The 23,882-nt window shown below is 41.2% G+C and overlaps 1 protein-coding gene across 18 annotated transcripts in view; it reads right to left on the bottom strand.

The window, feature by feature from the left end:
- EPB41L3 (erythrocyte membrane protein band 4.1 like 3) overlaps nt 1-23,519 on the bottom strand; it is a 130,982-nt gene extending 107,463 nt beyond the window's left edge. For 9 of the 18 annotated variants that reach the window (XM_083622547.1, XM_083622535.1, XM_083622517.1 and 6 more), the window contains exon 1: nt 23,213-23,519. The gene's annotated coding sequence lies outside the window, so the exon portion shown is untranslated. The remainder of the gene's footprint in view (nt 1-23,212) is intronic. The other 9 variants (XM_083622546.1, XM_083622523.1, XM_083622539.1 and 6 more) reach the window with 1 other exon arrangement.
- Nucleotides 23,520-23,882: the final 363 nt, after the last annotated feature.

Here is a 23,882-nt window from a genome sequence, read left to right as displayed (position 1 = left end):
CAGGGTTACTGTTATGTTACCAGCCTTTGTTTATCAAGACTTGGGAAGGTTACAGACCAATACACTAAGCACACAACCTTTTCCTATTTCTTTTGTGCTTCTGGGGAATAAATGAATGCAAATATTACTAAGAGCTCACCAGCCATGCGTCTTTCTTAACTCCTGTTTGAACATTCAGCCACCACCTAGCCCTCCACAACCAAAAGAAAAAAACGCCCTAACTACCTTACAAAAGCCTGTGCTATTTTAGTCAATACCTCTTGCTCTGTGCTTTATTCTAAGACACAAATAAATCATGAAAGGTTTGCTTCGTCATTATACTTCAGCTATAATGTATTCCTTGCAATAATAAATATGTCAGAGCTTTAAATTATTCATCAGAGCATAGTTTGCCAAAATCTCTTGAGCACAGTAGCTATAGTTAATGCTCTTTAGATGCAATAGGATGTATGAATTTGTCCACAAATTGTAACAGAGATGCAAAGTGTTTCTGCAAAACGTAGACCGGAACCATGAAAAGTTGCTGCTCTGTGTAAATGACCCATGGCACTTTCAAAATGAGTATAGGAAAATCTTTCATTAATGTTGAATTTGGCAAGGTGGATGTTCATCTAGTAATGCTAGTTTTACATAAACAGCCACCATTTCAAGTGTGTTGAAATGCCTTTCTACAGCATTGTGATCCAAGTTCACCTTTTGTCTCATGCAACCCCTCCACCCAAACACAAGCCTTTAAGTGCTCCCCGCCAAGGAACCAGATTGTTCCACCTGTACGACCTGCCAAGATGTTCAGGAATTCAAGTCTAGCATGCTCTGGGTTGGTTTGCTCCAAGCCCAGCTAGGACCTCTCCTCCTTTACCTTGGTCCCTTGACCCATCTGACAGATTTTCATAGGTGCCAGGAGGCATCTATGGCAGACTAGCCACCCAGTAATTGTTACCTAGTCATTCTCAGAACCTCGTTCTACAGCCCTGACCTAAACCATCAGTTCACAGTGAAACCCAGGAGAGCCACTCCTCCTCCTCTTTGTATAGTCCAAACCCTTACCATGTATGTGCATTTGAGCATCCTTGGTGCATTCAGGCCTCCATTGCAATCTAGTGCCACTTCCTGCTCCTTGTACAACAACAGGAACGTTCCTTTGCTCTGTGTCTATCATGGCAACAAGTGGAAACTCTTGATCCAAGGCAGGGTAGGATTTGTGTAGCATGTGGATAAATTGTACTCTTTGTAATGATTACATTTTGGTTATTCAAAGCCATTTGAAATACTATATTCCTTTTGAAACCAAATTTCGACCAGTGGTTCTTTCTAATGGCCCATGTAATTAAGGGTACAGTGCAACATCCTCGTGGCATTCCTATGCTCTTGAAATATAATGCCCCCATGGGGGTGTCTTGTATGCATGTTAAGGTGTAATGCATTATCAGAAGCACGTGAAAGCTCTGTAACACAGACCTATTGATTTTAATAGGATTCTTCTTGAATAAATGGTTTGTATATTGCAACAGAGTTAATTAATCTTGGTAAAGGAGGTTTTTGTTGCGGAGGAAGAAGCATTGCTATTTATTGTCAATTTCTACCTTTAAAAAGCTATGGTAACTAATTCTTAACAATGTATGTTAAATGTACGATACATTCTAACAACATTGTGTCAAAGTAAAAAAACAACAACCATCCCACACTGTTGGCTGAATAATACAAAAGTGATCTGAGGATCAGTGACAGAGTCCAATGCATGGGTAGGCAAACTAAGCCTTGGGGCCGAATCGCCTTCTAAATCCAGCCCACGGATGGTCCAGGAATCAGTGTGTTTTTACATGAGTAGAATGTGTGCCTTTATTTAAAAGGCATCTCTGCGTTATTTGTGGGCCATTCGTTCATATTCCCCCCCCAAATATAGTCTGGCCCCCCACAAGTTCTGAGGGACAGTGGACTGGCCCCCTGCTGAAAAAGTTTGCTGACCCCTGGTCCAACGCAAGGCAGAATTGCTTTGCGATCATACAAGGAATGGGAAATTTTAGGAACCAGTCCATGAAAACTTTACTTCTCTTCCCCCACTCTCCCTGGACACCTTCTAAGTATAATTGAAAGGTAGTAGATACATGGCAATCACTACAAGTTTAAGGCACTCAGCCATGAAAGTTGAGAGGTCAAGACTCTAGGTAAACAAGGACCTTCACCCCTCTTTCATTTACAGAAAAGTTTCTGATCTATCGCAATGACTAAGCCTAACTAAACAGGTCTCATGCAGGTCACAGTATTCTATCACACTCCACCTGATACTTTTTCAAAACCATATCCTTCAGTTATTTATATAATGGGAATATTACTCCAAAAGGCTTCCAAGCCAGTGATGTAATGATTGCATTCTGAAAGAACAAAAGTTAAATAAAATCCCGAGTGGTTGTTTCAATGGAAAGAAAATGCAGTGATTTTCTTTTTTCTAACAAATGTGCCATTAAAGCAGAGATACAAGATTCCTTAGCAAAAGAACTTGTTATTGTTTTTGTCCAAGTTCCAAACTACTTAAATATCTATCCTGCCCTACTTTGGCCATAAAAACATTCTATTCTTTAATTCTTGTCTGTGATGTAAGCACACACTGACATTAGGTTTACATTATCACAACGTCTGTTTGAACTCATTGTGCTATTCAAAATAAGTTCAAACAGACACTGTGATAATATAAACCTAATGCCAGTGCATGCATACATTACATCTATACATCTTTGCATAGATACAGCATTCATAGATAACAAGCAGTGACATGAGCAACAATGCACAGTTGCTTTACTAGAATAATGGCTTAAACAACATGTGCTGTGTCACTTCTGTATTAGCAATTGAGAAAACCATGTTCTAGGTCACTGAGTAAAGGAGGAAGAACATTTCTTTCCATATTCAAGCCAGTTAGACAAGTAATGGGGTATCTCCTCCTCTTAAGCTCTCTCCCTACAAATCTCTACAAGCATGATATAGTTTTGTGTATATCTCTAAGTATTGCAGGAAGCTTTGTTGCAGCCTTAAGTTAATGATTTTCTTACTATCTAGTGAAATTCATCCAAATAGGGTATACTTTTCATAGCTAAGTTGGCATGATAAATGAATATCAGTGTGCGAATTTAATTATTTGAAAGGGCAAAAGAGTTCTATTAGTTCATGGGTGGTTAACCTGTGGCCCTCCAGATGTTGCTGAACTACAATTCCACTGGCCATCCTGCCTGAGGCTGATGCAGGAACCACATCTGGAGAGCCTCAGGTTACTCACCTATCCACTGGATGAATAGGTCTCTTGTTCCATTCTTTATCATATTTCAATTTTCGCTGTAGCAGAGAATATCAAAACAATACAAAATATTTTTTTCTGAGGAAATAATAATGTTAATTCAACAGCTACTTTCATGCGCATCTTATTCTTTTTCTTGAAACTTCTAATTCAACTAGTTCAATCCTACTACTTCAACACTAGGTGGAGCCAATTTCACAAAACTGAATATAAAAGAAGGCAGTAAGGTAACTTCTTATAAACTATACTTATGATATCTGGTCGTAAAAAAACAACAACCTGGATTTTTTAATTATTAAAAACAAAACAAACAATTTAACCTGCTATTAAAGATTTAAATACTGCTATAACTGCAAGGACAAAGTAAAACGAAATGTTCCATTTGGAAAATTCATATAATTTTTAATAGTACCTTCTACAAAGAAGGGCATATTTTAACATATGTGTTTTTGAAGTGCCTTAGATTAATGTAAAATTAAAGACAGTTGTATAAGTAAACTGAAGAAAGCAAATATTTACATATCTCCTTTCTTTGTCAATAACTATTTGAATCTTACACAATTTAAGCCAGGGCAACAATTTAACTCACCGATCCACTCCCTCGGTGCTTAGAAAGGGATATACTGTATCAATAGTTCTGCTAGTACTATTTCACCAAGTAAGATACAGTGGTACCTCGGGTTAAGTACTTAATTCATTCCAGAGGTCTGTTCTTAACCTGAAACTGTTCGTAACCTGAAGCATCACTTTAGCTAATGGGGCCTCCTGCTGCTGCTGCACCTCCAGAGCATGATTTCTGTCATCATCCTGAAGCAAAGTTCTTAACCCGAGGTACTATTTCTGGGTTAGCGGAATCTGTAACCTGAAGTGTATGTAACCTGAGGTACCACTGTATTACATCAGGATCTTAGGCAGGTATGCCAACTCAACTATCAAGGGATAGAATAAAGATCAGGAAAGCGTATTACTAACTGCTATCTAAAGGAGCATCAGAGTGGGTAGGTACTGTAGTGATTCAATATTAAAAAGTATTTCAAAACAGCTAGTTCAAGTGAAGACAACCTGCAATCCTAAGCATATTTGGAAAGGCAGAACTACTGTCCAAGTTAATAGGACCTATTGCCTTGTAAATCATTCAGAACTGCTGCTATAGGATCTCTCTGGATATGCCACCACAATTTATAATTCCTCCTGTGAGACTGAGACAATGAAAAATGGTATAATCCATTAATATCAAACAGGGATATATTTCACTACTGCTTGATAGAATGTGCTACAAAGAAGAAGAAAAACCTCATCTCACTCCCCAGTCTGAAAATAACTTGTCAAACCATGCAAAGCGCAAGACATGAAACAGTAGCAGATAGTGTTTGTTCATTACTCAGAAGTTTCTGCTGGGCTGATGTACTTTATCAACCTCTTCACCAGCTTGGAGGACAATAAACATGCTGAAAATCTAACACATGGTTTCTATAAGCAATGCAAGCTATACTTCTGCTGACAATTTTACTACTACTACAGATTACTTCAACCTTTGAACTCAGCAGGCCACTGACCTCACTGACACTTTCTGCAACAGGCCTGTAGGATCGGTGCAATAAAGATTAAGATAAGCATGGATGCAATTAACTGTGGCCTACTTCTAACTAAGGAGGCAACCCTTAGGACTCTGGCCTACACCCACTCAAACAGCAGGTGGGGGAGGGGCTCACACTGAGTGCTCCTTCGCACATACCAGAAAGTGTTTCACACAGAAAACTAGCAAAACAGAGAAGTGGGGGAAGAGGCATCTATAGTAAGGTTACCAGACGTCCCCATTTCCTGGGGACAGTCCCCGGATTTACAAATCAGTCCCCATACAAAATTCATTGAAGTTGAAAAGTGTCCCCGGATTCATTGAAAAAAACCTGGTAACCTTAATCTATAGCCCAATATGAAATGTAGCACAAGTAGATGTCTGCTCACACAACAGGGTTTCTTATTTCTCTCCTCCCCCCTTCAGCTGGCTTCATGGACCCAAAATCTACAGTGAAGGGTTGGTGGACAATCCAGAGCAGATTCTGAAGGTGTGCTGGGGGATGGAGGGGGGAGAAATCAAATTTCCACTGAGCAAACAGACATCATTGGATGTCACCCATTATGTTTTCTTGTAATTAAGTGCTGCTAAGGCCAGTGGGACTTACTTTCAGGTTTACCACTTCGGTGAAAAGTTATACAATGACTTGACAAATTTCATTTATATTTAGTGACCAATTAAGAGAAGGTAAAATTAGTTGCCATGTTCTGTGTTTGTCATCTTGTCAGCTCTTTTCCAAGGAGGCTGTTCATGTTGTGTTTTAGCTCATGTGAGAACTCACTAGCCATAATAGAAACCAAAAGGGGACTTCAATGTCCCTCTTACATGCTTATGAACATTTCGTCTGCACAAGCACTGGAACTTTCCGGGTGGAATATTCTCCCCTCTCCTGCTGACCCCTAGGGAGACAATTCTTAGGAGTATGGAGAGCACGCAGGGGGGGGGGAGCTCCATTGTACAGGCAGAGGTCTGCCAGGGGAGCATTAGATGAATCCAACCCAAAATACAGGTTTCCCAAAGCAATAATTTATAGCATGGATTTAATACACCAGTTCTTGCTGGATTACAACTCCCATCATTGCCCAACTATTTGCTCTGATACCTGGGGTGGGAAGGAGTTGGAGCCAACAATATCTGAGGGTCATAAGTTCTGCACTCCTAATTTATAGGAAGAAGAAAAGGCATCAACATTTCCATACGTCCTTAGAATGTGTGCAAAAAGTTTTTTTGATTACCCCATTTTCTGGAACATAGGGAAAGGGAAAAAAAAGTAATTTATCAATTAAACCTACTGTAATAAATTTGAACCTAACCAGCTGTGTTGATAGGGGTTATTAGCAGATGAATGCTTTACCTTACCTTCAAATGATTTGAAACAAACTCCCCTTCTTGCACAACAGTGTACAGAGATGGCAGTAATATACGGGCTGCGAATACAAGTGGCTATGCATATTTCAAAGCACTACAAAATGTAGGTTTTAGTTTTACAGTGGTTTCTTCAAATCAGACTATAACCCTAAAGACTCCAAATCTGAATCTGACATTTGTTCAATATCAAAGAAACTAGGCTGCTTAGCTCAAAGACACTGGATGAACTGGAGTAGAGTGGATGGGGCTTGAGAAAAGTGAAATGTATATTCTCCTGCCCTCCCCCAACTTAGATGTATATGGACACACACACAGAGCCTCAGAGTGAGTACTCAGTCTACAGTGAGTAGTCAAACGGTCAAGTAGTGCTCTTCATTACTCAGATTTAATGGGCAATTTCATTTCTCTGCTCATTTCACCAACAGTGTCTAAGGAGAAATGCTGCTTTATCCAAAACACTTCAGAACTGATGGTTCAGTGTTCTCATGGGATTGCTCCAATACAGTAGCAGCAACAGGAGGATCCCTGCAATCTAGAAAACTACCTCCTACAGCAAGCATTCAAAAGAGCCGAAGAGAGAGGTACACCTGAAGGACTGGAATAGAGAATAAGTCAGTAGGCAGGTGATAAAACGGGGTGGGTGGGCGAGAGGTGCAAGCATACTTCAAGCTTCCAGTGCATTTCATAGTGATTGCCATATGGGTCACGTGTATAGCACTGCTTTGTACCTTTTCTTTCATGTCTCTACTTTGACATTGGCAAAACTTTGAAAAAAATTGTGAAGAAGTTCTTGCCCAGCATTTTCTGTCCACTGTTTTGGCATAAGCAGAAACTTGCACAGTACTGGTTACAGCAGTATCCCATGTAGGCAAATGAGAGCCAAGCTATTTCTAAGAAGCAAGGGGAAGCATTCACTAATCTCCAATCTGGCACAACACTGTGTTAGTATCGCAAGGGGAATAACTAGAAGTCACATGCTAATGTGTGCAATAGTGCCCTAAAGCTTTTCTCTTTTTCTTTTTTTAAAGGAAAGTTAGTCTGCGAAGGGGATTTAAAGCAATGAAAGAGGGATGGGGTTGCTGAAAGATTTTCACATCTAACTTTTCTCTGCTCCAGATTGCCCACCAAGTAGCTAATCCCTTGGAGTTCAAATTGCTGCTTTTATAGTATAAATTCTCATTCCCAATGTGACTTTGTTTTGTCAAGGAACTGTTAGCCTTGAACATGTAGTTTGCTCCTTATAATAGAACACATGCCCATGGAGGCAGCCCCATTTCCTTCTCCTAAAGGAAAAAGGGTTTTGGAGAGAAAGAACAGATTTGTACATATCAGTCTTTAAATTGTTGCTTAAGAATTTTTATTTTGTTAGCACCAACGGCGCTCCACTGACCTTATGAATCAATTGTTTCCTCATTCTGCTGACACATAAAGTGTGGGCCATAACTTGCTGTTTCTTCCCAAATAGCACCATTTAACTACTTCCTTATCATGAACATCTTCCTGTGCAAGTGTAATTTAGAAACCTTTGCCACTGTAATTTTCTTTGCTTCATTCTCTTTAAAGCTAAGCCTTTATGCGACAGACAAAATACTCATTCATCAGCACTATTATCTCTCCAAGAAATGAAAATGAACAGCTATGGTTTAAACACAAAAAGAAGGGACCAGAGCAAACAACTTATGTGCATACATGAAAAAGAAATAAAAGGGTGTTTTTTAAAAAGAATGAAAGAAAGAAAATCATGTCGCATGATTTGTCCACTGCATGCTGTGTTAGGCAAACAGATAAGGAAAAGGAACTTTAAATATAACTCTGGGACAAGTAACTCTGAACAAGTTATAAAGAAGAAGCAATATACCTTCTCACAGTAGATAATAATTTCTGCTTCCTGAAAGATTCTGAAGCAACATCCCTAATTTGCCTTTTCCTTAACCTCAGCCACTGCAGGTGTGACACTGGACACAACAGGGCAAGTGCAACAAATTCTATTGATGTGTGGGTGGGAACAGATGGGATAATGGAAAAAGAGAAAGGAGAGTCATCAAATGAAATGGTGGGTGGACAACTTCAAAGTCCCATTTGGGACTGCTACATCTGTTCTCTGACCATAGGGAGAAGTGGATCAAAATTGGAACAAGTTCTAAAAGGGAAAACTAACTCTAAAGCAGCATCACGATGCATACGTGGGGCTTATTTCAAATAGACAAGTATAATAGGTTATTTTGGAGCAGCAGCATCTTGGCCATATTGCAGGCCTAGTGGATCATGTTTCAGGCAGCTCTCTCTTAAGTATCCATCCATTTCAAGAATAAATATTTATTCTGTTGCAAATTAGGATCCATTAGTTCCCAGATCATAAAAAGAAGTCATCAGGACTCAAAGGTTGTGCAGGGCAGGCAAGCTTGGTGAACAGAAAGGTTTGATGACCATTTAAAAAGCATGCTCACCTAAGCAACACGTGTTTAACAGTGTGGGGGTGGATACTGCAAGGCAGACCACTTGTGGTGCCCCTCTCTTCAGTAGATACCATTGCCCATAGGACTACATTACATTCCTAACAGAACCAGAACATGGTTTTTTGAGCAATACATTTCACCATGGTAGGAGCATTAGAGCTTGGAGTTTGTTGTTGTTCTGACTTCTCCCCACTTCTTGGTACTATACCATAAATTTAGATTTGAAGATGAGGGTAATCTCATTAAATGGGATTCCTGTGAGCCACTGAATTCTGAAAAGCTGGGTTGAAATCCATGTTCATCTGAGGTCCAAACTAGACACAAAATACACAGCATGCAGCTACGTTTGTTTTGTTTTTTCCTTTACTAGTTACAAGCATGGGGAGTCAATTTCTCATTACAAAGGCAGCAGGAAGGAAGGGGAGCTTATCTCTTCACTCAGCAATTGAAATGGGAACATTGCTTGCTTTATTATTTCTCTATATTATGCTAAAAACTCTGTTGTTATAAAAAAAATCATTTAACTACCCAGGTTCTCACTTCTTTTCAAGAAAGCAGTTCATATACTAATGGGAGATGTCATATAAAAATGGGGGAGGTGGTGTTCTTTTCAAGTTGATGAACTGAAACACCAAAGGCATCCAAGTGAAGTCTGTTAAAACTGTTTTTAAATCAGTTTTAAAGGCTTAAGTCCTTAACACATCTATCAGCTACACTAACTTCCAGTATGTTTTCAGGTCCAATTTAGAGCTTGTCCTACACTCGTGTAGGACCCTGGCAGAGACACATGCCCGACTGGCATGTTCTCTCCCTCCTGGTCGATAGTTTGGGAGCTTCAAAAGCTTTCTTCAGCCCAAACATCGCAGTGACCGATGTCAACATGTTATCCTTTTTTATTTTATCCTTTAAAGTCCTGAATAGTTTTGGCCTGAACTATCTGATAGACCACATTCAGTCATACCATCCTGCCTTCACAGAGATCACAATCACAGACCTTCTTGGTGTTTCTACCAACCAGGTCTCTGACAGTGATAAGCATGGAAGAGAGAACCTCTTCTGTGATGACTCCACACCTTTTGAACTTCTTCCCAGTAGAGCTGAAGCAGGTACCTACACTTCAGATTTTTTTGAAGGCCTTAAATAATCTGATGGTGTTCTGATTGGTCACCCCAGAATAATTTTTGTTTGTTTGTCCCTGTCACTGATGGTGGATAGAATTTTATTATGTTTTTGGAGTTCCGAGTTAGTTTTTAACTTTGTAAATCTGCTTTATTCTTGATCTTAGTAATGCTTTTTAGGTTTTTTTAAAAAATATACTTCAACTTTTTATTGCTTTTAAGTTGTTTTGGGTGGGCTTTGTCCAAAAGAGTACTAAATCAATATTTTAAAATAATAAATAATAGATTGCAGGAGGGACCATTTTAGACGCATCCAATTAGTGCACCATTGCTGATGCACAGGTCCTTTTGGACCCAGAAGAAGGCAGAATGGGCCAAGGCACACTTATGCACACGCCGCCAATGCACCCGGGGGCCAGGAATGAAACCCCGGCATAAAAGGGTCACCTGAGCCTGTTAACCTTTTCCAGTCCTGATGCACTGAGTTCATGATATATTACCAGTAGGCAATCATCTCACAGGAATTGCTTTATTGTATGTGGATTTGCATGACTTGGTGGACTAAGAATGGGAAAAGGACTAGACCAGAAACAAATTTTTCCATTTAGCTAGCTATTTCGTTTTGCTTTCGGACTGCCTTCCCTAACCTGGTGTAGGCCATATATTTTAGAGTACAATTCCCATCATCCGCAGACAGCATGACCAATGGTGATGGGAATTGTCTAAAGTACCTGGAGGGGTAGTTTGCATTCTAGTTCTCAACAGAGAAGAATCAAAGCCACAGGTGACACTACATTGCACTACCAATAGCAGAGGTGGTACAGGTGATTTGCTGTCAGCCTGCAAAACCTCTTCAAGTAGGTCTGTATCATGCAGGACTTGGAACACAGCAGTCAAATAAAATTAAGATGTCCAGGTGTATTGCAACGATACTGAGGTAAATCACATTTATGTTGCATAACTGGTCTTATCACATTTCCAATGAATGCATATGCTTATTACAGTTAACCTGTTTCAGCTCTACTAATGAACTTCGCTGTTATCAGACACAGAACATACTCCTGTTGCCAAGCTTGTCATTCAAGCCTGGGATTCCTCTAATCTCTTTTTTGCTGTTGTTCTTTTACTCTAGACATGACATGCATTCCTATTATTTCATGGAGAGAAATATATGGTTCTCCATATTTTCAAGATGACTTCATTCTATCTTAAGACAAAATCTGCATTTACTTGTTGTTGTTGTTTTAAAAACCGCACTACTGCTGTAGCTGCTGGAGTCAGCCCAGGTACAGCTGAACAAAGATAGCAAAATTGCTCACTTTAATAATCACTGCATGACCATAATGCAATATGCAGTGAAACATTATAAATGTACTTCAATGCCGAAAAGGCTACTATCATACACTCCTAGGCAGAATATTAACAAATATAAAAACAAAACAGTTAGCTCTCAGAAATGTAGATTCAGATGTTGAGCAAATAAAGTGAAGAAATACACAACATGTATATTCCTGAGCTCAGGAACCATTACTCTTTCAAGCTGATCAAGGCTTCCTTGCTTCAAAGAAGGAGCTGCAGCAGTTCACTTACAGGACTCACTGCTACTCAGTCATGAAATTACCTAACACCAGTCATGCAGGAAAGCAACTTGAACTGCATTTCTAGCCACATATCAGAAAAACAACAACAATCCCATAGAATGGGTCAGGGAAGAGATTAAAGGTGCAAATGACATCCCTTGTAGTCAATGGCAAAACTTCCATTGATCTTAATAGGTTTGGATTGTCCCCTAAAGCAGCATAGCAACATATGCTCAACTAGCATGAAAGGTCATATGAAAAATGATGAGCATCATTAAACTCCAGCTCCATGACCTCATATTAAAGCCATAAGACAAGCAGCTCTGCAAATACAGAGCTAGGATATGAAAAGATTAAGAGACACACTACACATATTTGCACTTGTGGATTTATAACCAGTACATTAAAAATTATTTGTTTGTAGCTCATATGTCAAGCAGTCAATTAATATAAATCTAAGATAATAAGAACACTCTGTAGCAGTATCAGTGCACATTTAGAATGTATCACAGAAAATTAAACCAAACAACTATGCACATTTCCCAGTTATTTTCATGCAACTGAAAAATATTGGCAATTAAATTACAAACTGCACTCTGGAATCCAGGGAACCATACTAAATCATGTACTTAAATAACACAAAAGTAACATCTCTCATATATCATTAAAATACATGCTTAATTTAACAATGTGACAGCAGAATGTGCCTTCAGACTGTGTTCTGGACCCCATCAGTGGGATTTACTGCTTTGAACATTGAACATACTGCTGCACCATCCTTAACTATTCAACTAGGATTTGAAACTTTCTGAACTTATCATATCACTTATTAAACCTGGTGCCCCTGATATAGTTATAGTCACACATTTTTAAAAAATTGTTTAATACATGACTAACTGCACAAGAATACAGATGTGGATGCATGTTCAGATGTACTTTAGAATACACTGCCATTCAGAGAAATACAGAACAGATTAAAATCTATGCTTATTCTGCTACACATTCAGATGTGTAGCAAAATACACATCTAATTTTATGTCTGTGGTTCCCAATACAGCAAGCAATAGGCATGTGCAAGCTTGCTATTAGTGAGAATCTCCCCAAACAGTACTACTGACCAACGCAAACATAAAATGTGGGTGTGGATGAGCAGAGAATATGGCATAATATATCATAAATATGACATTCATATATACATACACAAACATATTTTCTAAACCACACTTTCCTCTAAATTAGAAATACTAAAGAGCCATTTTTCATGTCTCAGAGAAAAATATCTTCATTCCATTACATTTTTTTTAGAACTTACCAATAATTTTGATGTGATGACCATCACCAGACCATTGTAGTATGTTGACATTGTAGTAGTAGTCAGTGAATCGTACGAGTCAGCACATAAAAAAGAAGGGGAGGGGAAACAAGTTAGTAATTTAATAGCAATGTCACCGGTTTATAAATAATACGTTAAAAGATAACAGTCAAGTGCTGGTATCAGTTAATTGCAGACATCAGCTCCATTAGAGACACCATTAGAGATACCAAAAAAATGAGCAAGATAATATCCTTAAATAGTGCATTGAGTCGGTAATAGTGCAGGAGCAATGAGCTAGACATGGAACGAAAAAGAACATTGTTATAACACAAAGATTGTGGCTGAGGGAACATGTCAATTTGGGGAGTCTGGTCAAGGCAAACTAGCCAAAAGATTGAAGCAATAATTTGTTCTAAGTTCAAGCCAGAAGGAGAAAAAAGTCCTTAAGGATAACACAATGTTCTGGGAATTGGAATAAAAGAGCTGTACAAGAAATGTAGCAAGAACCAAAAGATTGACATTGTAAGGAAAAGGCACACCAGGAAGGTGGCTCAAAACAAACAATATAATAAATAATAATAATACCCTGCCCATCTGGCTGGGTTTTCCCAGCCACTTTGGGCAGCTTCCAACAAAACACTAAAATACAATAACCTATTAAACATTAAAAGCTTCCCTAAACAGGGCTGCCTTCAGATATCTTCTAAAAGTTTGGTAGTTATTTTTCTCTTTGACATCTGGTCGGAGGGCATTCCACAGGGGGGGTGCCACTACCGAGAAGGCCCTCTGCCTGGTTCCTTGTAACAAACAAACAAGCAAGCAAGCAAGCAAGCAAACAAACAAACCAGGAGGAGGGCTCTGTGCTTGCCCTCCTCTGCTCCCTCAACATTCAGGGGCCCCGGCCCCTTACTCCAGATATTGAGGGGGCTGAAGACCCCTCAGCCCCCTGTAATTGGCACGCCTGATTTCTAGGATAAAGGCAAAACAACAGGAAAAGTAACTAACAACTGGTACTTTAAAAAGCTGTATTGGAAACAAGCTGATGACTTTGATATTTAATCACTACTAGTTATGTTCTCAGATCATGGTCAGAATTAGAATATATTCAAAAACAGAGTGCATGTAACAGTGCCAAGATTTCAAGTGTTCCAAGAAGCCAGTGTTATTGTGTTATCTGTCACAGTCAATCTGAAAGTTTTGCCCATCTGTTATCTTAGGCCTAAAACTAGCTGACCTTGGAAAATATATACCGCTGCATAAAATGTAAGCCCTATAAGAATTTCCAAGCTAAGCCAAAACACTGGCTGGCAGTCAACAAAGTTTTAGTCAGAGTAAACCTACTGAAATTAACATAGTTAATTTGGCGTTAACATAGTTGTGCTCATTAATTTCAGTGAGTCTACTTTGAGTAAAACTTAGCTGACGATCACCTAGTATCACTATTATATACCTGGAAATCTCTAAACCACCCAGGACATGTACCAAAAGTAGTAGTTACTTGTCTGCTAAGCAGCAAGCTCAGGGAACCCTTAAGGTTCACACAAGACAGCAGCAATATAAAATATACTTAGGGGAGAAATCACCTAAAGCATTCCTGTCCTGAGCCACTAAAACACTGAGTGCATACAAAAACCTAGAGTCAACTCAGACTTCTTAACTGCCACCCAGAGGCCACTTTTACATTTCCTCAGTTGGCTATAGGCACAATATAGTAAGCTGTGCGTGTACAGTTTAGAATAGTAGCAGAGGTAGTAGTAAAAGTAATGTGACTTGTTTTACATCACCATAGAACATTTTTGTTTTCGCTATCTGTTATGATCGGGGAAAAGGTGGGGTATAAATAATTAAATAATAATAATAATAATAATAATAATAATAATAATAATAGGGACAAAATTGATGGTGCTACATGAACAGTGTATGGTACTATTTTTCTAATGTTCCTCCTTTTTCTAAAACAAAAACAAAGCCCTCCTGCTCTACAAATTAAAACACGTGCATAACCTCAAAAAGCGAGACTCTGCCTAGTCCACCCCTTGCCTATCATGTTTCATCATCATCATTAGTAGTGAGTCTGATTCACAAAGGAAAACATGTTTTTAAACTGATTTCCCATCCTTTGTTTGACGCTCAGAACTCTACTATTATAGTCTGGTCATTCATGTGTATAGCAAATAAATAATTGAGGGGGGTCAAGCAGGGACAGGCCAGTAGCTACATGCTTCTCCCATCACTGTTCTCATAACTGCTCAAGTTGTGGAAGGTGACTGTCTGGAATGGTAATGTATCCATGGAGGTTTCTCATGATTTTCCAAAGTTCTAAAAGATGTGGAGAACCTCCATAGGCATAAAACAATCCCAGCTTGAGGCAATCACCTTCCATGAGTCAAAAATGACTATGGACGAAAAATGAAGGTAGTGTGCTTATCCCTGCTGTATTTTGTGTGCTGTGTCTGTATTAACTTTTCTCTAGTTGCAACACCTAAAGAGGAGTCTGCATTCCTCAAGCACCCCTACAAGTCATATTTCTAATCAAGTGCTAAGACCATAATTTGGATAAGCCCATGACAGGTCAGACAGAAAGCCATGCTACAGAAACGGGTTCTCCAAGAGAAGCTGTTCACATTGGCAAGAACACTGTTTTTTAGGCATTATAGATTCCCAATTGCTCCCTGCACAGCAAGTAGCTAAATGCTTCACGGAACACTGATGTGCCAATTCTGTGTCACTCTTGTCATTTATTCTAAATATAAATCTGAAGAGATTCAAAATTACGCTTCTACTTTACATTCCTGAAATAGCTGTCAAAACAAGAGATTAAATGGATTAGTTTGCTATTGTAGTCACACTGTTCGCTTACCAAGTCCTGAAAAATACTTGCTGCTAACTACTGAAAACAATGCTTTCTCAGCTGCCTAAGCATATAGGTTTGTATGCGTAATATATTAAGCTGTATATAAGAAAAAAATCTATATTTTAGGGCATGGAATACATTCAGTAATTTATTAGCCAGCAGCATTAACTTTTTTCTCTTAAGGAAGGGAAATGAAGGTTGTAAATTGTTGATCTTCATTACAGTGTCAGGAATTTTTGCCTTCTATCTTACAATGAGGAGGGCTTTATGTCTCCAAATAGTCTTTTCAGCTACAATAGGAGAACAGAACAGCTATCTATTTCCTGATATTACCTTTCTTCAAGCAAGCAAAAGGCTTTATCTAGCCAGTATAAAATCAAGTGATTATATTTTGCAAAGCATTTGAAATCAATAGTTTACTGAGAAAATGTTCAGGGCAAGATATATTCAACATTTCCAGAATTTCTGGAGCCATACATATATTTCTCAAAAGAAAAAATAGTACATAAAATTGTACTGTTCAGAATACTTCATGCATTTTGGATATGCACATTCATTCTATTAGAGCAATATAAATAAACTGGAGTTAGGAATGCTTTGGAATAAACAAGAATGAAATCAATCAACCCTGCTGAAACTTTGCAATTTCCTGGGGGCATACACAACCATCCTCATACATGCCTGAGGCTCTGTAACCTAGTAAAAGGTTATGTGTGGTGCTTTTAACCTTTGCTGCATCTGCATCGTGGTGGAAGGTATTTGGTTAAGCAAGATTAAGCAAAATGTCGGCCCAAACAATGCTGTTCCTGGATCCAAGACCTTCAAGAAATTCACTGGAGACCTACTACAGTCCAGGGTGCTGTGGTAGACAGTGGCGGAGCTTCATGCTCTGGCACCGGGGGGTGGGGTGGAGAGCAGGCGGGGCTGGCGGGCATCCCAGGGGTGTGGTGCACTGCCCGCAGGGGCGTAGTGTGCATCCTAGGGGCGTGGCACTCAGCACCGGGGGGGGGGGGCAGCCGCGATGGCACCCCACCAGGATCATGCTGCAGTGCGTTCCCCCCGCACTCCTCTTCCTCCACCAGTGGTGGTAGACTCACCCTCATATCCCTCAAGATCTCCAAGGCAGAGATAATATGACTGGTTAATCATGGAATGGAGAAATGGTCTGGGTGCTTGGAACAATGGCTTTTAGCACCCTCTAAATGTGAAAAGTTCGGCCTTCTTGGTTCTCTTGGAACAATGACATGAAAGGGTAGCTAGCAGGAGTAACAGTGGAGAAAATCTGAAGACTAATTTGATGGGTTAGAACTCATTCTGTAACCTACTCTGTAGCAGTGATGATGCTCATGTCAACACAGCCAGCTAATTATATCATCCCAACAGATTGACATCCATTCAGAGCTGACCTAAATGGTGTTACATATTAAACTCCCATTAGCTTGCTGTTACCAGTTTGTAAAACATCTTGCCAGTTAAGATGCTCACATTTGAATTAGATTCCACATTAAGCAGAGTATCTACAGCTGTGACTCAGGTGTCTGGTTTTCCTGTTTCTTCAGCCTAAGGATGTGGACAAGCTGCCTGAAGAACTGAAGCCAAACAGTTCTTCTTTGGATCCTTACCCATCTTGGCTGAATAAGAATACTGTACCAGAGCTGAGTATGTTTCCTTGCATGGGGACTATGTTCCAATTCCAATACTAAAAGAAGGATTTGTGAGCCCTCCTTCACCTCCACTATCCTTATTTGTTACCAGCTAGGCTTTAACTTCCCATTTTTTGAGTAAGGTGTAGGAGAGAGTGGTGGCAACTCAGCTGCAGGTTGGATTTAGATCTGTTTCAGCCTGGCTTATCACAAGGCTGAAACCAGCTTAATGACTTTGGTGGGTGACAGGCGCCAGACACTGCAGAGGGGGAGTCTTCCCTGCTGGTTCTGCTGTACTTCTCGGTGGCTCTGATATCATTCTTTTATAGGATTTCCTGCAGCAAACGGAGCAAGTGGGTGAGTTGCCAATGGGTTACCTTCCCAGAATTTCTAGCTTCAAGCATTTCTGCTGTAGTCTGATCGTGGAAGTGATGTCAAGTTGATGATGAAGCACCTTCCACATGGCTTGAACTGTTCAATGTACCACGCAGAATGGCTGCCATTGTATCTACTTTGTCCCTTGGCTAAGTGTGGGGCACATACATGGCACCTTCTTCCTATCTGTTATATGCTGTCAATTCATACCATCTCCATCTCTGTATAACAAAAGTTATGAAGCTGAAAATGTTGGTTCAGCTCCATGCAGCAATTTTAGGGGCAATTACTTCTTCAGCCGACACTGAAATTACAATTTTTCAGGTATCACGTCAGCTGTGAATGTTTTGGAGCACAGTGGATATGCTATTTTTATAATGTATAACAGAACCCTTCATCAACCCACCTTCTCCCCCCCCTTTTTTTGCTGAAATATCTGTTATTGGCCTAGAGTGCTAACTGCCCAAGATCTATTACTTCCCAACTTATTTGATAGTCAGAGAAGCAGCACATTATCCCACTTCATGGTAGAACTATATATTTGGTAGCTTATTCATTAATAGGCAGAATACAAATAGTGCAGGTAGAAGTGTGAAAAATGCTTTGGATTTTTTTTAGAACATTATGACTCATATTTTATCCATCCAAAGTATGGATGAGAAAAGTGAGAATGATTTAGTGATAAATGAATCATATGCACCAAATATGCACATTGGAAAAACTGGAAAAGGAATCAGAGCAATAAAACCTTGATTCTGCAGCTATATTGAATAGGGTTTTAGTGAGCAACTCACAACACAATTGTCATGCTCCTACACAAAAGAAAGTCCTATTGAGGTCTATGGGACTTACTCCCAAGAAAGGGTATTACAGGCTCAATAGTAAAGTCAAATATTGAGGTTTGTTGTTTACTTTTTTACTGTAACATACACACAATACACACAAAAGGACACCACAGAATTATTTCATGTTTGGATTATGCATCTAAATTGCCTCTAGAACAGAAAATTTCTAAACATAATGTAGTATTTAACAAGCCCCCTCCAAAAAGAAGTTGGGCAAACGAGGCTGCAATTCTGTACCCACTTAACAGGGAATAAAATCCCTTGAATTTAGTGGGGCTTACTGCTGAATAGGCATGTGTAGGATTGCACTGTTATTCTCTCTCACACACACTTCAAAAAAAGAAAATGACATATTGTTCCCTTACAGATTTTACCCACAATCTAACAAAGTTGGAGGCATTCAGCAATGCGTCTAATTCTAAGTAGGCTTGTTATCATTAGAAAAATAAGCATTATTTGTGTAATCCTATATGGTTACTCAGAAGAAAGTCTTATTTAGTTTAAAGAGGCTTCTGAGCAAAATTTAGAAATAATTTTAGTCACTATGGTGGGGTTTTTTAAAAAAAGAAAAATAGTGAATAGTATATGTGGCATAAAATTCAAAATGTCAGTCCCAGATTTTGCCTCATTATCATCAATGTCACTGCCATTTTTCTATTCTTTGCTTGATTTCATGCTGTTAAACCTCTTATCTGTGCATCAGTGTGATCAGGATTATTCAGCAGTGGCAGCTGCTGAATAAGGCCAAAGCATTTCAGTTGATTTCTGAAACAACTGCATTTCTAACCTCTTTTGACCCACTCTACAGACTAAACAGGAGTTCAAAATTTAATTCCCAATCCTGTTCAATGTTTTTGTCACTCACAATAATGTTAAGCTAAAAATGTGTCAGTGTTAAAACATTGATCTCCCCGCCCCCACCCTTTAGAAGTGCATTTATGCTGCGATCTATAAAGAGACACTAATATGATCAACTTACAGGGATCAACAACATATGTGGTGTTGCTTACATTACAAGAGCAAATAATGAAGCTATATTTAGCCTCTTATAAAACATTCTGAGTATTTGGGCGATGGCAACCATTACATACATAAAGACTTAAGTAGATACAGTGAAATTAAAAATAGAAGCGTTGGGGTTCAGGAACCGTTCTCCATCTAAACATATCCATAGATCAATCAATGTAAGGCACAGATACTAGTAGTCACATGAAATAAGGGCTTTCTAGTAATTAATAAACATTCAAGTGTTCAAGTGCAAGCTCAGATATGGCACGAAATCTGCTTCGCCTGTGAAATAATGTGTCTGTCTGTCGGGGGAGGGGTGCAATGACTCTTACAAGTGCTGCTCCAAGACTCTTAGCATGCTTAATACCCTGGCTGGCTGTGACGTGAGGAGGGGGACAAAAAACTAGGAGGGAAGGTGGAATTGAATGAGTGCCCTGGAAGACGGCAGCACCAGCTGGCTGGAAACCTTAACAGGAACACTCCACACCACAACATTTTGTTGGGCGTCTCTCTTGGCTCACCAGTTCTTTAACTGCATTAGAAAAATGGATAAGGAAATGGGTCTTGCAAAATACATCAGAGTTTATGTTCTAAACATGCCACAGACCCATTCACTGAAGTCAGTAAGTAATTGCAGTCAGTAGGTTCAGCATTATCCACAAGTGCAATCAGCTGTTTGTGTAATATTACTGAAGACTCAAGAACTTTCCTGACACAGGCAAAATGCACCTTGAATCTGCTGACACAGCTTTTAAAGTTTGTACTCTGATCATTATTAGCCATTGATGCACCATAACCCTATCCAGTCTGCAGATTTCCCTTCTGAAACAACACCCTTCAGCAGAATCCTAGTCCAACCTTTTCTAGGCTTGCAATTAGCCGGCCCAGTTGACTGATCTCTAACTAGTCCCTCACTCTCCTTGTCTTTAGCATACTTTAGCATAATGAAATGCAACTGCCCATATGCTATTAGTACTATACATCCAACAACGCTCTCTGACAGTCAGCAATTAGCTTGGGCAGCCACAGCCTATAATGTCGCAGAAGCAGTGCGTGGAGCAACTGTGTTCTACAGAGAGAAAGATAAACAGGCACTCTTGGAAGCAGTCCAACTTTAAGAAGAAGAACCCCAAAGTGAGCTTACTAAAAAAAGAATCCTAATTACTGCTGCAGATAAGGCAGGCCCTTTAGAGTTTACTCTTCAGCCCCTCACAGCTAAAGTAGCTGAAGACTGCTATGTTTATTAGTTAATGTTTCTCCAATTCAGTCATTCTTTTAATTCCTATTTGTAGTAGCTAAGCTGAGGTGAGGAAGCAATCTAGGCAAGAAACAAGTGTTAAATGAAATATATTTTTCTACCTAGCTAACTTTATTTTCATTTCCTTACCATTTCCCTGGAATATCAAGCTGTATGGAAGGAATCACATATTTACTAGAATTGAAATATTTACATTTTATTTAAAAATGTAATGAATGTAAATCCATTAAATGAAAATTTAGAGTTTGTGTGTGTGTGTGTGTATGTTTGTGTGTTTACCAGTTGAAAATGTAAAAGATTTTGCTGCTACCTAGTAACTTTTTCTTTTTTCTTTTACAAACAATACTCCATAACTTTTAACAAAGTGACAAATGGAAGACAGAAGGGATACAACAGTGGATTGAAGAGGGAGAGAGAGAGATTATGGTTAACAACTATATCTTCATTATTACCAAAAAAAGATTATGCATTTTGGCAAAACAAATACTGAAACTTTGTTTCACAATTTGAAGGGAGGCAGTCTATGCATTAAAACTTAATTATTTAACCTACAAATTAATCACTAAAGATGGGAATACTTTCATATATGATTCGTACAGTCAATAGTAAGTCCATACCACCTAAAAGCCAACAGTTTATTCTTGTAAAGCAAATCATCTCTCACGCACGCATGCACGCACACACACATCTTTTAAGGCCATTTCCTCCTGCTTATGTTTCTATCAATGCTGTGACTCCAACCTTCTTATAGTGTCTAATAATTGTTGTCATCTGATTGTTGTTGTCCCACAGATGGCGCCACAGAGTGCCTACAGTCTCTCCATACATTAGAGCACTATAACTCCTGGTGGGTGAGACAGCAAGAATCTTGTGTGTCACCTCATTCCAGAAGAGAATCAATCCATAGTGCAGCCCAGCACTCTGCCAAGATCTAGGAGTTTAGCTTGCTTCGGTCCTGTCCCCCTTAATGAAATAACTGGAATCACAATACAACCTAAGCAGTGGAACTGCGGAGAATTCACACAGTACAATCTGGCTTTCCCCTTCCCCTCTTTCCTTGACAGAAAAATCCACACTCCCTGAATGGTTTTCTCTAGTATTCCGGGGAGGACAAAGAGGGAAATGGTGATACTAATAGACTTTGATCTTCCCCCAGTGCTTATCCATGGTTGCATCCCTCACATTCTATCATATCAGTTATACAGACATATGCTAAAACCAAACTCAGCCGTCCTAGTGCTGACCTGGATGTAGCCAAAATAGCACCATTCACACACAAAGGAGAGGCATCAGCAGTTTGGGGAAACCCCAAGGTTTGCAGTCTTGCAGAAGAGAGGAAAATAGCTTTGGGAGAGGAAGCCCAAAACAGCTGAATGAGAACTACTGAGGGGAATTCTGGTAGGCTGCTGGTGAAGGGGAGGAAACAACAGAGTGGAGCATAAAGGCTGAAATCCTGGACAGAAGCACCGCACACTGCAATATTTTGTTGCAGCTCTGACAAGCATTATTTTGCAGTCATTCCTTTCCTACCATTCCTTTCCATCGATCCTTGTACTGAATATTACAGATCACCTACAGTACAAATGCGAATTTACTGAAAATAAAAATAAAAAGAGGGATGGAAATATGCAGAGCGCTTGCTTCCCGTTCACGCGCACATCTCACGGAGCGCAGAGGGAGGTGAACACCTGCTCGAGTGCAGCAAATCTCAACATCTGCCAGAGTTCAGCATGCAGGTTAAAAAGCCATTTGGAAAGAGGTGAACGAAGTGAAGAGATCCTCACCCTTTCAGCTGTGCTCCACAAGCGCTACGAAAATCAAAACGCGAAGCTTACTCGCCGGCTTCCGAGAAACAGACGAGCAAACAGCAAGTCCCTCCCGGAGCCAAAGTTCCTCCTGCTGCTGCCGCTGCTTCTGCGCTCCCGGCTTGTCTGATTCCAGCAAGGGGCTCGTCCCTCTTTTGGAAGAGCGGGGAGCGCAGAAGGCGCGGGAAGCAGGCGAGGGGCTACGCCGGGCAGGGCGGGCAACGCGAAGAAGCATCCAGGACGGCAGGGCTGCGGCTGGGTGGGGACAGGACTCCGAGAGGATTACACACTCACGCGCGCGCACACACAGAGCCGAGCGCCGACCTGGGAAGGGCGGGGGAAGAGCGCCAGGCTAATGGACTTCTTAAGCTCGGCACGGGCGGCCGGAGAGACTCGCTGAGGGAAAGAAACGCTCAGCAGAAGCCCACGCGGAGCTGCGGGAAGCCGGGCGGCGGCGGCGGCGGAGAGGACCCCCCCCCCCAGCCCCGCGGCATGTTTTTCTCCCCCGATACCTATCTCGCTCGCCGGACGGAGACGCAGCAGGGCGGCGAGCGCGGCATCTGTCCCTCGCCCAGCCCTTCCCGCTGACCTCAAACCAAGGGCAGGACGCCGCTCTCCGGCGACGCATCGAGCAGAAGCCGCTCGGGTCCGCCGCCCGCCCGCCCGCCCTCCCTCAGACTTGGCCGCGCGGGACAGGAGCAGGAAGCGGCGAGGCGCCTCACCTGAGAGACCCGCCGCCAGCAGCAGCGGTCGCCGAGAGTCCCGCTCAGCCCCCGCTGGCCGCTTCCTCCTGGGAAAGTAGCGCGGGCGCCAGCCGGCGGCAGCTTTCGCCCAGGCTCCGAGGAACCAGGGTGGCGCGGCTCCGGGGCGCGCTTGGAAACCCTTCAGGACGGCGGGAGAGCGAGCGAGCGAGCTGCCAAGCCGAGCGGCTTCTCCTCCTGACGCTCCTTTCCCCACCTGCAGCGGCGGCGCTCGCAGCCCTGGGAGCCTGCCTGACAGAGCGACCCGAGCGCCGCGGCCACGCCCCTGCTCTCCAAAGCGCCTCCCCATTGGTGCGCCGTCGGATTCCCACTGGCCGCCCCGCCCCGCCTCCCCCTGCCCCTCCCCCCCTGGTGTGCGCAGTCTGGACGCCGCTGCTTTCCGCAGGGAGAGGAGAGATTCTGATGGGCAGCCAGCCCTGGAGCAGACCTGTCGGGCCATTTGCTCGCGATGATGGATGGCTCCTTGGGACGGAAGAAGCGAAAGCTAAATGGAACTTTTATAGAGCTGGGAAAGGAGGAAGGCTGCCGAGCGAACTCTGCTCGTCTGGCTTCCAGAGGTTGCTGAACTGCAGCACCACCACCCCTAGCCAGAGGCATAATGAGGCTCCCTTGGCAAGGAGCGGCCCGGAGA

Source organism: Podarcis filfolensis, assembly GCF_964270895.1.
Source record: "Podarcis filfolensis genome assembly, chromosome: 7".
In the NCBI taxonomy this organism is placed as follows: domain Eukaryota; kingdom Metazoa; phylum Chordata; class Lepidosauria; order Squamata; family Lacertidae; genus Podarcis; species Podarcis filfolensis.
Note: the sequence above shows the minus strand (reverse complement) of the source record. Positions and strands in the feature narration are given on the sequence as shown.